Here is a 13743-nt window from a genome sequence, read left to right as displayed (position 1 = left end):
TCAACCCCAATAAGATTTGTAAATCTTTCCCTTAGCTGTTGGTCTATCTGTTGCTTACCCAATATTTCAGTCTAGTACTTTGGACCAAGTTCTGTAAAGTGCGTGCCGAACCTGAGTGAGCCAGTGATTTGGACAACGTACAGACTGCATTTTGTGAATCAGGGTCTTCTTGACACACAGGGTATCCCCTGCTGTCTTCAAGGCCTATACAGAGCCAGCTTTGGCAAACCTTTTGAGCACGGTCGTTATGCCCAAAGTGAGGATGCAGAACTCCACTGGGGTGAACTGATGGTGGAGGAAGGACATAGACGTGTGTGTAAATGAAGGCACAGCCGTCACAAGGAAGGGCAAGAAAGCAAGTGATGTGAGTGAGGTTACAGTGATACCTCCTTGAGAAGACTATAGGGATGTCAGGACTGCAAATGAGCATGTGATGCTTTAAGCTGAAATGTCTGGTATAAAACAGGTAAACGACAAGGACTTACTGTATAGCCCAGGAACTCTATTCAACATTTTAAATAACTTATAATTGGAAAGAATTTGAAAAAAATATATATATATAATATATCTAGTTATCTTTATATATCTATAAAGAATATCTATCTGTCTAAAACCGAATCATTTTTTTGTACACTTGAAACTAACACAACATTGTAAATTAACCATACTTCAATTAGAAAAAAGACAGCCCTTAAAGTTGAATAAGCTTGACTTCTATTAAAACAAAAAACCTGAAATGTTTGAGACACTTCTCTTTTCGCTTTTTATGTTTTCAGATGAATTATTATGGCAATAGCAGCAGCTCTTGATTCTTCTTCTAATGACATGAATCACCTTGGAAAAATTTACTTCAATTCCTTGAGATGTTATTATTATTATTTTTAAAATCTCTGAACTGAAGATAGTAAGAATATCCAGCAGCTAGGGTTAGTGTGAAAGTGAATATGATACAGCATGTGAAAATATGTGTGAAGTATAAAATCCTCTAAGTTGTGGCAGTTGTCTGTATTAGTCGTTAGAAGATGTTGGCTCTACGCTCTGATAGTATGTTATTGTGGACATGGATAACAGCTTTAAACATATAGACTTAAACAGCAGCATTTATTTGGGCCAGAAACATGAATCCTCTCACTTAGCCCTTGCCACAACCCCTTGGATAGGTACTGTTACTGTCTATGTTTTACAGAGGAGAAAAACAAGACCTAAAGAGGTTAAGTAGTTTATGGCTGAGCTAGAACTTGGCTTCAGTTATATCCAATTTCAATGCAAAGATTTTAGTTCTGCATGCTATTTAGAATTGTAACTCCAAGTATATTATAAAGTAACATTCAGAATGTAAAGCTATAAAAATCCTTCTAACATTTTTAAAATAACCTATAATAACTCAATTAAAACAAGAATTTTAATGCTCCTGAGATAGGGTATAGCGTGGCACTCCACTCCAGTACTCTTGCCTGGAAAATCCCATGGATGGAGGAGCCTGTGGGCCGCAGTCCATGGGGTCGCTAAGGGTCGGACAAGACTCAGCGACTTCACTTTCACTTTTCACTTTCATGCATTGGAGAAGGCAATGGCAACCCATTCCAGTGTTCTTGCCTGGAGAATCCCCGGGACGGGGGAGCCTCATGGGCTGCTGTCTATGGGGTCGCACAGAGTCAGACACGACTGAAGCGACTTAGCAGCAGCAGTAGCAGCAGCAGCTAACATTGTACTTAATGGCAGACTTTAATCAGTATGGCTACTTCCTCTTCACAAATCATTTGACTTTACAGCCACTGTTGAATCTATGTACCAATTCTCAAGGTTGATAATTTTTAATTTGAAACAGATACAGCCATGTTTGTGGAGCATGGCACCATTACAATTTTATTTTGAAGAAGATTTTAAGATGAAGTATTAGAAGAAAAGCCATGACAAACCTAGATGGTGTATTAAAAATCAAAGGCATCATTTTGCTGACAAAGGTCCATAGAGTCAAAGCTATGGTTTTCTAGTAGTCACTTACAGATGTGAGAGTTGGACCATAAAGAAGGCTGAGCGCCAAAGAATTGATACTTTCAAACTGTGGTTCTGGAGAAGGCTCTTGAGAGTCCCTTGGACTGCAAGGAGATCAAACCAGTCCATCCTAAAGGAAATCAACCCTGAATATTCATTGGAAGGACTGATGCTGAAGCTGAAGCTCCAATACTTTGGTCAGAGCTGACTCGTTAGAAAAGACCCTGATGCTGGGAAAGACTGAGGGTAAAATGAGAAGGGGGCAGTAGAAGATGAGATGGTAAGATAACATCACTGACTCAATGGAGATGAGTTTGAGCAAACTCAGGGAGATAATGAAGGACGGGGAAGCCTGGCGTGCTGCAGTTCATGAGGTTGCAAAAAGTTGGATACAACCTTGTGACTGAACAATGCATGGTTTAGTATGAATCACTATGCTGTCCCTTTGGTGAGTAGCTGGGAAAACAACGTTATTACTAGCAAAAACTATCAGACTGCCATAATATTAGTTCAGCATAGTTGAATTGTTTCCAAATAGTAGACAGAGAAAGTTGTCTGAGTAGTAAATAACTAAATGGAATTTGCAAGAGATGGGGAGTTGTTTTATTTCTAAGGTAATGAGTGCAGTTCTCACTTACCCAGCTTTGTTCCTGAGAGAGTATTACTTTTGGTTTTAGTTTCAGCATCAGTTTCAGTATCCAAAATTGATAAGCTACCTGGACGGCATTTGGAACTTAATTTTGTGTTTGTAGAGATAGAAGGATATAATATAGCACCTATGCAAACAAATCTGATGTTGAATTTCAGACATTCGCTCTTTTATGGTTTTTGTGATTGGAGTCATTTTGTCATTTTGTTTTGGATTTTTTTCTTCCACTCCTTCCCCTTCCCCAAATTTCTCAGTTTCCTTATTCTCAGAAGCAAAACTCCCACCTCTTCCACTTCTTATATGGAACAGTTTCAACTGTCTTTAGTCCATGTTTGAATGCTTTGCTTGCTCAGTCTCTCAGTCATATCTGACTCCTTGTGACCCCCTGGACTGTAGCCTGCCGGACTCCTCTGTCCAGGGGGTTCCTCAGGCAAGAATACTGGAATGGATTGCCATTTCCTCCTCCAGAGGACTTTCGTGATCCAGAGGTCAAACCTGCATCTCTTGCTTTCCTGCACTGGCAGGAGAATTCTTTGCCATTGAAACACCTGGGAAGCCCTTAGCATGGTCAAAACATGAAGGTTTGATTTCCACTAAATGCCCAGTCAAGCTCCAGCATGTGATGATTTTATTCCACTGGTTACATTATCTTCTGATTTTTGCAACAGTATATGGTCTTTCATTGGAGAAGGCAATGGCACCCCACTCCAGTACTCTTGCCTGGAAAATCCCATGGACGGAGGAGCCTGGAAGGCTGCAGTCCATGGGGTCGCTGAGGGTCGGACACGACTGAGTGACTTCACTTTCACTTTTCACTTTCATGCATTGGAGAAGGAAATGGCAAACCCACTCCAGTGTTCTTGCCTGGAGAATCCCGGGGACGGGGGAGCCTGGTGGGCTGCCGTCTCTGGGTTCGCACAGAGTCGGACACAACTGAAGCGACTTAGCAGCATGGTCTTTCATGCCAAGAAATGATTATTAATTTAATTATAGTGTGCTTATCATTGTTATTATGAAGAATCTTCTAATAATTATATTTGGTGTGCTACCATACTTATAATATTCCTCACCCTAACAAAATACCTTGCTTTGTAGATTTAGAACTTGAGGGATAAAGGATGGGAAAATAATGCTGGCATCAGAGATAACATTTATTCATTCAGTTCAGTTTAATGGTTATATTAAAAAGAAAGGATCTATGTCTTTCCTCACCAAATGTTCTTTTATTATTCTCTACAAAATTTCAAAAAGTAGAAAAAAAGTACAGAAGGTGGTAATATTTTCCTCTTTTTATTCTTTTATTATTATTACTATTAAAATTATTGGGGACAGGGAATGGAAGGATGGTTTGTAAAATGCATGTAGCACATATAAATATATTAATAAACATCTGCTTTGTATTGAGTATATACTCTGAATAAGTTAAAATATGCCTTCTAATCTGGGAGGAATTGGATGCAGGAGGAGAAGGGGAGGACAGAGGATGAGATGGCTGGATGGCATCACTGACTCGATGGATGTGAGTCTGAGTGAACTCCCAGAGTTGGTGATGGACAGGGAGGCCTGGTGTGCTGTGATTCATGGGGTCACAAAGAGTCAGACACGACTGAGCGACTGAACTGAACTGAACTGAACTGAATCTTCACAAGCTGACTAAATTGCAGTGTATTAACTATCTATTGCTGCATGAAAAATCATCACAAAATTTAGCAGTTGAAAACAATAATAATCCTTTGTTACCTCTTACGGTCTCTGTGGGTTAGGAATTCAAGAGTAGTTTGGCTAGGAGTTTCTGGCCTTAGGAGGACACAGTCAGAAGTCATCTCCATTCTGATAGCTTGTGCTTTGTCCGGAAAAATCCAACAGCTCTTTCTTTGGGGTGGGGGTGAGGCGTCCCTCCGTGTTTTCCTTTCATGGTGGACTCAAGAGATTTGAACTTTGTGTACAATGGACTAGGGAGCCACAGTTTCATGTCTCAAAGTTGAGAGCCAGCTGACAGCGATGTAACCTTTCAGGATCCAACCTTGCCATCCTGTGGTATCACCTGCATCACTGTGTCTGGAAAGGCAGTCAGAAGGTCCCACCCATATTCAAGAAAAGAACAAGGAACAGATTGCCTCTTTACAGGAAACAACAAGATTCTAGAAGAGCATGTGAGACCCGAAATGTTGCTGTGGCCCTTTTTGGAAGATATAATCTGCCACAGGTAGACATTCTCTGATTTAAAGATAAGAAGACCTAAGCTCAGTGAGCATAGGAGAGCCAGAGTCACTCGGTAATACGTGGTCAAAATATCTCACACTTGCAGTGCTATATTTGATTAACTTTTCAGTAGTGCTTTGGCTTAAACTCCATGGATCACTGCTATCCTTTTCTCACAAGAATTACCCCAAACAGCAGAAAAGCTTCCCCCTCCTCTCACCTTGCAAAAGAACACCTTCGGGGTGTGCAGGTGACTTCCTCTCTAGCCTTTATCTAAGCCGGAAGCCTTGCCTTATTTCATCACCTTCCTGCTGGTTGGGCTAATGGAGAGGAGAAAAACAAAAATGGCCTTTCTTAAAATTTTTGGTTTCTGTGTGTACCCTTAAATTTACATTGACAATATGCGCTATAGGCTCATATACAGAGTTTATCTGATGAGTGCATTCTGGCTTACTGAAGGACGCTAAGGCTCTTTGTTGAAGTTGAAATAAAAAAGATGCTATAAAAAGGAGAATGGGAGTCAAGTAAGGAATAAAAATAAATTATTTTTTAAGAGATGACACATTCTACCTTACATGATTATATTTTATTCTAATCTGAGGGAAATGACAAAGCTAATGCTTTCTGAAAATAGATCTTTTAACAGTAAATATTCTTGTGAAATCTGCCAAGCTATTTGTGCTTCATTTTAAAAGCTTTTGTACCTTCTCAAGCTAAACAAAATACTTCAAGGATTATGTGGACATTTCAGAACACTGTACGTAAAAATAGAAGCAAAATGAAAATCAAGAATTGATTCAAATTAATAGATATTAAATTCAAATAACAATCAAATGTTATTTTAATGTTTGACTTGGTGCTGTACAGATCTTCACAGTCTAAAAGCAAAAATAGTATTTGTTAATGATTTCTACCTAAAAGTAAATTTTATAGTACTGTTTTCATCCCAAAATTCAGTTGAGTGCTCCTATGTAGGTAATGAGTAAGAGGAATAAATTCTATTCTGTCCTTTCTGGCAACTCCATCAGAATGGTAGATATTTATAAACTATAGAAAATATTCATTAATTTGTAACTACTGATATTTCCTTTTATGACCTAGAGTAATGGAAACTTCAGAAAACCCCAGATTATTTGTGGAGTGTTCACAGTGTGCAGAGTTTAGTTAAGTGTCATTGGAAAAGAGAATAGCATTAAAGAAATAGCAAACACATTACCCTTTCCTAGGAATGTTGCCACCAAACTAAGTGAGCAGATAAACCTCTAATTTCCTGTCACCAGACCTCAGGGTTTCACATAGCTGCCCACTCCCCTGCTCTCTGTCTCTTGCTATAAGAGCGGACCTGTGTAACCTCCAACCTAAAGTCAATCCCTTCACTTCTTTTCTGAAAACTGAAGATGAAGTACAGAACACAGTGGAAAAATATATATTGGAATATGTGTATCCTAGGTGTTCTATGAATTCATACTTCAAAAAAATGCATTGTCTTTCGTACAAATAACACACCTGATGTATTATTATCATCAATGCAAACTACTGTATTCTGTATTACTCCTGAGCCTACTACAGTGAACCAGGGCATCTCAGGTGACTTGAAAGTGAAAGTGCAAGTCATTCAGTCATGTAGGACTCTTTGCAACCCCATGGACTATAGAGTCCATGGGATTCTCCAGGCCAGAATACTGGAGTGGGTAGCCTTTCCCTTCTTCAGGGGATCTTCCCTACCCAGGGATTGAACCCAGGTCTCCCATATTGCAGGCGGATTCTTTACCAGCTGAGCCACAAGGGAAGCCCCTCGGATGGCTTAGTGGTAGCGAATTTGCCAGCCAATGCCAGAAATGTGGGCTTGATCCCTGGGTTGAGAAAATCCATTGGGGGAGGGAATGGTAACCCATTCAAGTATTCTTGCCTAGAGACGTCTATGGACAGAGGAGCCTGGCGGACTACAGTCCATGGGGTCACGAAGAACACTGGGCACTCATGGCTGAGCACTCATGCACATGCAGTGAACCTGCTTATGTGGAGCCTGAATTGTTGCCTTTATTTGCTAGTTTTGGTTGATATTGTTACTAGAGTCTGAGAAGTCCCTTTTCATATCAGCTCATTGCATAAACAATGGTATTTAAATATATACGAGTGTATAATGCGTGTAAAATTCTGTCTAAGCACCTTGCTGGTATAATGCCATATAAACTTGCCAGCAAGCTTGTAAAGTAAGTGGTATTATTCCCATCCTATCAATGAAGAAATGGTGACACAGAGAAGTTCAATAATTTTCAAAAAAATGTGAAGCTAGTGGTAAGACCAGTTTTTTGAAACCAAGTACTTCAGAATTCATGATGTTAATTACTTGGTAAACCATATGCAAAGTTAAGATGGCAGGTTAAAATGATGATTATTAACTATTATCAATATATCAATAAGAGGTGAAAGCACTAAAGTATCTGTTGTGGAAATTCCCCAAGTATATCTTTTCTCTATTTGATTCAGGCTTACTAGATTTTGTGGCTATTTCATAAATTGCTTTTTCTAAATCAAATGAAAGTATGTTAAACTGTGGTGTGATGATGTGGCTTTGCACAATATTATTGACCAAAATTTTGCATTTTTGATCTCTGTAGCATGCACATATACACTAGGCACATATTGAACCATATGAATAACAAAATTAATATTGCCCAACATTTCAAGGCATTAACAAATCTCATTTTAAAAAATAATCTTATTATAGTTTAAGTGGAGATATTGCCTTGTGTTTCTAGGTCATTGAGAAGACAGAAAAATATGATTATAATATTTTAAGCACTTTGACAATTTAAAACTATCCAATGGAATTCAATAATGCTATGGTTTTATTATGTGCAAAAGTGTTCATACACCTATAAAGTGAAAGTGAAAGTCGCTCAATCATGTCTGACTTTTTGTGACCTCATGGACTATACAGTCCCATGGAATTCTCCAGGCCAGAATAGTGGAGTGGGTAGCCTTTCCCTTCTCCAGGGGATCTTCTCAACCCAGGGATTGAACCTGCATTGCAGGCGGATTCTTTACCAGCTGAGCCACAAGGGAAGCCCAAGAATTCTGGAATGGGTAGTCTATTCCTTCTCCAGGGGATCTTCCTGACCCAGGGGTCCAACCCAGGTCTCCTGCATTGCAGGTGGATTCTTTACCAACTGAGCTATCAGGGAAGCCCCTTCATAAGCCTATAAGCCAAAATTATTGAATGATGATAGCACAGATTTCTTTGTACTGATAGAAAGCATGGAGGTGGATATAGAAGTTTACAATCTTAATAGTTTAACCTTATTTATGGGCTTCCCAGTTGGTGCTGGTAGTAAAAGCGCTCACCTGCTAATGCAAGAAACATTAAGAGATGTGGGTTTGATCTCTGCACCATTAAGATCCCCTGTCCATGGAGTCGCAGAGAGTCAGATGTGACTAAGCAACTAAACAACAACAGAGGATTATGCATATTTGAAGGGAAAACATCTGTGTGTCCCACATCCAGTCCTCTTTTCTTCTGAAAACAACAGCTCCAATTACTAATACGAAAACTCTCTTTCCCCTGTCTAAGTAGACAAGGTTCAGTTTGGCTTCAGGGCTCAGATTGACTTAGACCTCACACATGAGTTAAACTCAGATGGACGTGTGCTTTGGTTGGTCTAGCAATTCTCAGTCCCAGGAATTTTCTGTTTCTTACTCTTGGTCTATCAGCTGAGAGCTGGTAGAATAAAGTGGAGCTGCTGGAGGCTATGATGTAACAAATGTCTGACAGATTGTAATATGCAAAGGACTAAATTGAGTACCCGTGACAGTTTTTTAGCTCCTGGATGCAACCCTTTCTGGAGCCATAATGCCTCAAACATGCCTTTTCTTGTTCTTTTTATTTAAAGATAGCTTGAACTGGGCTTTTGTCCCTTGCAATAGCTAGAATCCTGAATATTCTATGAGGCTTCTGGACTGCATTTCTGAAGCTGCCTAAGTAAAGCATTATGGAGAATTTAATAAAATGTAGGACACCAATCTATAATTTAAGATTTTGACAAGTCTTAAGGTTTTCACTTTTGAAATACTGCAATACACATTATTTCTTTTGAATATTGCTTAAAGGTTTATAAAATTAAAGGTTTAAAATTAAAGTTTCTCCTAAGAACTGCCTGTACTCTTGGTGTTTGAGGCCTTGCTTAGCTTGTTATATATGTCTCAATCATGAATTTTTGGCCAAGTGAATTCGTAATCTTTATGATTCTTAAAACTGCACTCACACATAGCACTATAAATTTAATGATGATGAGAATAACTGGAATTATCACTTAACCTTTTATCGATTATATAAGTAAAATCAATACTCATTCTAAAAATGAACTGAAAAATACTAACTAGTAATCTTATTTTGTTGTCTTTGTGGATAAGAGTGCTATAGTTATCACAATTATTTAAATGTGATACAGCCATGTAAAATCTTTGTATTGTGTATGACTAACAGCCAGGAGACTGCTTGAAACGACTTCCTGTAATCTTGGTGTTTGCTTTATATTTTACTATATAGAAAAATGACTAGAGGCTATGGTCAGCATTTATACCGAAGGGAAAGGTATTAATATGTTTTAACATTGGAATATGTTTTAACATTGGATACTTTGCTCACTTATGACTATTGCATATTTAATCCAATAGTTTGGTGGAATGAAATAATTTTTAAAGCAATATTTGACAAATAAAACCAAGTTAGATTTCACTTTAAGTTCAATGAACACTTTGTTTATTGCTATAAAAAAGAAGCAAACCAAAGTAAAATTTAAATAATGAAACATAAATTATTTCTCCAGAATCCAAATCCTCAGAATGATATAACTAGCATTTCCTTTTCAAAAATACCTTCTTTTCTCAATAAGCAAATGGAAACATAAGCCAATCAGAATTCAAATATAAATAGAAAAAAAGATTGTTCAGTGTTTTTTTTTTTTATCTTTATAGTGATAGTTTCCACTCCAACCATTCAGATAATCCTATAATTATATATATATATATATATATATAAATCAGAGAAGGTAATGGCACCCCACTCCAGTACTCTTGCCTGGAAAATCCCATGGACGGAGGAGCCTGGTGGGCTGCAGTCCATGGGGTCGCTAAGAGTCGGACACGACTGAGCGACTTCACTTTCACTTTTCATTTTCATGCATTGGAGAAGGAAATGGCAACCCATTCCAGTGTTCTTGCCTGGAGAATCCCAGGGACGGGGGAGCCTGATGGGCTGCCGTCTATGGGGTCGCTCAGAGTCAGAAACGACTGAAGTGACTTAGCAGCATATATATATATAAGATTCTTTGTAGTTTACCTATATATAGGTAAACTTTCCATTGTTATAATTTTCTCTGAGATGTTGGTCTTATTCCTATTGATGTCAAGGTGATTTCTACACGTTAAGAAAACAAGATGTATCCTTTGTCTTTTAACTTTGATTATGATGCATTTTCCAATGCAAAGTGCTTATTTATTTTTATGTATTATTTTTTAACTTCATGACATCTGCATCTTTAATGGATCTTTGAGCCATCTGGATTTGTGTGTGTGTGTGTGTGTAAGATGAGATGTTTCAATTTAAGTTTATTTTATTTCAAATTGCTACTCAGTTTTCTAGTGCTGTTTGTTAAATAATTTATTTTCCCCCATTATCTGAGAGGCTATCTCTTTTATCCCATGAAAGCACACACATGGATGTGTGAATATATACTTTGAGAACAAAGGAACATTTTTTAAATGTTCTATTACTATCATCCAGGACAGAGTAGTGTCTGACTTATAGAAGGTGTTTAATAACCGTTCTTTGAATGAATACATGCTATTTGTGTAGGGCACCATATAACCTGATATATTCAATTCCCTTAAGCTTCTTCCTGTGACCCGGAATATTTCCAAATATAGATTCCCATGTAAAGTATGAAAGGCAACTAACAAAGCAGGTTAATTTTCTGGACTTTCAAATTATTGTTCTTAAGCTTACTTTGGATTTTCTCTGTTTGCTCTGCCAAAGTATTCTCATATTTTCCATAACTTTATTAACTTGGAAATTTAAGGGCAATCCTTTGGAGGAGTGTTTTCAATATTTTGAATCTAATATACCTGGACAATGGCAACCCACTCCTGTATTCTTGCCTGAAGAAATCCATGGACAGAGAAACCTGGGCGGGCTACAGTCCACGGGGTTGTAAAGAGTCTGACGTGACTGAGTGACTTTCACTCACACTCGGACAAATGACATTTACATCCATTGTGAGACCTCTGCCTCAAAGGAGACAGGAACTTGGGAAACTCCCAGTGCGGTAGTTTTCACTTAACCCTTTTCATCCTCATTCAAAGCAGCATCTTGAAAGTGACTCTCTTATGCCTACACCTTGGAATCTCTCCATTTTGTTATTAAAAATATGATAAGTTACAAATATTGATACATCATCATTAGACTTCAAATTGCACAAACCATATCAGACAATTGTGGTAAACAGCCATTGCAAGGGATTCAGTTCAGTTCAGTCGCTCAGTTGTGTCTGACTCTTTGCGACCCCAGGAATCGCAGCATGCCAGGCCTCCCTCTCCATCACCAACTTCCGGAGTTCACTCAAACTCATGTCCATTGAGTTGGTGATGCCATCCAGCCATCTCATCCTCTGTCATCCCCTTCTCCTCCTGCCCCTAATCTCTCCCAGCATCAGAGTCTTTTCCAATGAGTCAACTCTTCGCATGAGGTGGCCAAAGTACTGGAGTTTCAGCTTTAGCATCAGTCCTTCCAATGAACACCCAGGACTGGTCTCCTTTAGAATGGACTGGTCGGATCTCCTTGCAGTCCAAGGGACTCAAGAGCCTTCTCCAACACCACAGTTCAAAAGCATCAATTCTTCGGCGCTCAGCTTTCTTCACAGTCCAACTCTCACATCCATACATGTGAAAAACCATAGCCTTGACTAGACAGACTTTGATGGCAAAGTAATGTCTCTGCTTTTCAATATACTGTCTAGGTTGGTCATAACTTTCCTTCCAAGGAGTAAGCGTCTTTTAATTTCATGGCTGCAGTCACCATCTACAGTGATTTTGGAGCCCCCAAAAATAAAGTCTGACATTGTTTCCACTGTTTCCCCATCTGTTTCCCATGAAATTATGGGACCAGATGCCATGATCTTAGTTTTTTGAATGTTGAGCTTTCTTAGCTTAGCATTCCTACAACTCCTAGGAGGGCTGTGGCAGCCAAGGGAAGTAACGGTGTATTCAAATTGAATATTTGTCAACATCTTATTTAATTCCCACAACAACCCCCACAGGCCAAGATAGGTTAAACTTCCCAAGGTAGTTCATCTTGAAAAGGGTGGAGTGTGAGACCAAGCTCTTTCCCACTGTGCTATTCTATCGGCCTTTTCACACATTGCCAGATATTTCTGGAGGTTCTACCCCTTTTCAACTCATAATGCTGTTCTCTCAGGAAGCTAACGAGAAAAGCTCTGAGAAAGAGAAGTTGGGCCCAGGATATATTTCTGCAGCTGATATCATGCATTATTCAAGTGGAATATCATAGGATAAATAATTTAAGTATTTTGTGACATAAACCATAAATGTAGAACATGTTCAGTCTTCTGGACTGTGATTTTTATTTGTACTTCTTTGAAGAGTGCACAGGATTTAGGCCAATGCAGAAAACTCAGTTTAATTCTTGAACATGTCCTGTCCTTCTGGCAGAAAGGGTCCAAGATGCAAGAGCCTTTCCTTGGGCCAAGCGTGCTGGTGCAGAGTCACTGCACATGAGAACTGTGAAATTGCAGGTTCCCTCCCTGTGAGAAGGGAACCCACGAAGGATTAAGAGGCAATAATGAAGCAGTAGACCAAATATGGCCAAATAACAGTGTTTCTAGTCTATATGGATATCTGTATTAATTTTCTGAAAATATATAGATACTTTTCAAGGAGCTTATAAATCATGCCCACCTTTGAAAAGACTACTATTGATGCTGAAAGAAATTCAGTATTTAATTTCCATTAGTTCTTGCCTGGAGAATCCCAGGGCCAGAGGAGCCTAGTGGGCTGCCGTCTATGGGGTCGCACAGAGTCGTACACGACTAAAGTGATGCAGCAGCAGATACAGCAGTATCTTTATGGTGTGAACTTGTGCATTTCCAACCACAGGGATTTTTTTTAAAAAATCCAAGTATTAAAATGAATAGAATGCATTTAGGTAGCATCCACCCTTCCTTAAATAGCTGTAATGTGTATTTGTAAATTTTTTCTATACAATCACCTTTCTATGTTTCAACAAGAAGAGTGTTTTTCAAAAGTCTCCTTGAAATGACCCTTTATGAGCACATTACTGAAACACCTCTTTTCAAATCTTTTGTGGTAGGCGCATTATCTTTGGAGGTATCTATTCAAAGTTCCTGAGAGTACCTTTTCCATCTACTTCATTCTGTTTCTGTGAAAACATTTCATCACTGAGCAGTGCATTCACATTCATCAGTGATTACTTGTACACTGTCCAATTTGTATCCTGTGCAGGCTTATGGGAGAATAATGGTTCCAGGACATCAAGAGAAGGATGTAGGCAAGACTAGCCTAGGAAATTCAAAGATTCTCCCGCTCACAAAATGACCCTGAAATTCTTACTGGCTTTAAAATGCCTAATTATATCACTGCCTTTCTATACAGATCATTCCGACTGAAAATTATTCACTTCTTTAATCCAGCCTCTCATAATTATTCCATTTTCATACCTGCCCTTGCTTCATTCTTCCTGTCGCCCCTGGCTTGCCGTCACTGTGATATCCTTGGTAACTTGCAGAAAGCAGTCAGGTCAGCCATTCAGAACCCCCAAAGGAACTTCACTCTCTCTTCCGTTATTTTTGCTTCATTGAATT

Source organism: Bos grunniens, chromosome 12 (genome assembly GCF_055505025.1).
Source record: "Bos grunniens cultivar Pamir isolate PY7600 chromosome 12, Bosgru_T2T1.0, whole genome shotgun sequence".
NCBI classification, from domain to species: Eukaryota; Metazoa; Chordata; class Mammalia; order Artiodactyla; family Bovidae; genus Bos; species Bos grunniens.
Note: the sequence above shows the minus strand (reverse complement) of the source record.